At 14.6% G+C, this 2,051-nt stretch overlaps 1 protein-coding gene across 1 annotated transcript in view; it reads right to left on the bottom strand.

Moving 5' to 3' along the window:
• Window positions 1–2,051, bottom strand: part of LOC102677394 (voltage-dependent T-type calcium channel subunit alpha-1G) — a 201,276-nt gene that overhangs the window by 157,391 nt on the left and 41,834 nt on the right.

The following is a 2,051-nucleotide window of genomic DNA, read 5'->3' as shown; positions in this document are numbered from 1 at the left end:
TATAATTTTTATATATAAGAACGAAAAATGAATGACTATGTTTTAATTTAACTTAAGTAATAGGTAGATACACATACATATATTATACACGAAAGTTATGTAAAATATGAAAATTGTGCAACAATTGATAAAAACTCAAATTATAATATAAAGTACAATATAAATTATAATAAATGTAAAATTATACTTTAAATTAAAAAGATATGTATATTTTATTTTTTTATAAAGATTCATTTGTCTTATATTGCAATCTAATTAAACTTGATAAAATATGAAATAGATAGATCGCTGTTGTAATTTTTTATTAGTTTTTATTAGTAAAATATTATAATTTTTGTTATATATATTATTATAATTTCATTAAATATATTATTGTTATTTATATATGTAATTTAATTTTTTAAATTAAAAAAAATTTAACTCTAGAAGAAAATTGTCCATCTTTCGCAGATTTGTTTATGTTTGATGTTTTCACAATCTCAAAAAATTTGTACAAATTGTTAAAACATTCTTTAGTATATATTATATATAATTCTTCAGTATTTCTTTAAGTATTCAATATTTCTTTTATATATTTTAGGATGATGATTATAATATGACGTCATTAATTAACTGTTTGTATTAAATATTATGCTTTATTAATCTTAATATAAATCTATTTTAATCTATTAGCAGCAAAAGATAATAATAACGTGCAATATTATTAAAAAATTTAAATAAAGTAATTTTATATCTAAATACAAAAAATATATTAAAATGATTCTATTATTTTATAATTTTACTTAAATTTAAGAAAAATTTTTTTAATTTAAAAATTATATATTTTATCAATTTTAGTAATATAAACTTATAATATATAATAAATATATAGTAATATATATAATATAATATATATAATATAATAAATATTTTCATTTTTTCAAATTTTATGAAAATGTATTTAGAAGATAGAATAATATAAAATAGAAGATAGAAAAAAGAATTATTATGAAAATTATTAAATAAATATTAAAAAATTTATATAATTTATAAAATAAAGATATTAAGAAAAAATTTACAAATTAATGTTTAGTATTAATAAGATTAATAAGCTTATGTTTAAACTAATAAATTTATAATAATTTATAAAAATGTAATATTTCAATTTCTTGTCAAACATTCATCACATATATATGATATAGAAATTATCTTTTAATTTTATTACATTTATTACATTTACATATAAAAATTTTTTTACATTTTTCAAAAATATTTCATAGCATAAATAAAGTATAAAGCATAGTATAAAGGAAAAACAAACTACATTTACTTATTTATTTTTTTTTATTTTTTTATATTCACATGATATTAAATAATTTAATCAAAATATGAATTGTATCTAAATAACAATATTCTATCTAAATAAATATAGCAAATAAAGAGAAATATTAGTTATTAAAAAGTTTAAAACTTTTTCTAGATAACAAAAAAATATCAAAATTTCATTGTGTCTTTGCGTCCATATCTAAAAATTCAAACACTGAAATAATTAATATCATGTCTTGCAAAATTACATTTTATTACGTAATTTCGGACACTTGCTGAAAAATGTAATTCAAAAAATATAATTTTACAATCTTTAAATAATTCGGCTATAAAAAAAATAAATTCGTAATTTTTTAAAAACTCATTTATATTCTATTAATAAGAAATATTAATAAGCTTTTTCTATATCAATAATTCAATAAATGAAAATTTTGTTATATCAATTTTCTAGCAAGTATATGATTTGTAGAATAATAGCATTTTTGTTACTTTAATTCTATTAAGAATATATTATAATCACATTATACTATTTCTGGCATTATGTGTATTTTTATATATGAAACGATTTCATAATTTTTCAGAATTTTATTCTCATATAAATTTAAAAAATTATGAAAGAATTATTTAAAGAAAGTATATTTTTATTAATATTTAATATATATACATATGTATATATTATAACATATTTGCTAAGATGTTCTGGTAATTTTATTTGAATATTCTTTTAAATATTCTCTTTGTATTTA

Source organism: Apis dorsata, unplaced genomic scaffold, assembly GCF_000469605.1.
Source record: "Apis dorsata unplaced genomic scaffold, Apis dorsata 1.3 scaffold_346, whole genome shotgun sequence".
In the NCBI taxonomy this organism is placed as follows: domain Eukaryota; kingdom Metazoa; phylum Arthropoda; class Insecta; order Hymenoptera; family Apidae; genus Apis; species Apis dorsata.
This window is presented reverse-complemented; position numbering and strand designations above follow the sequence as displayed.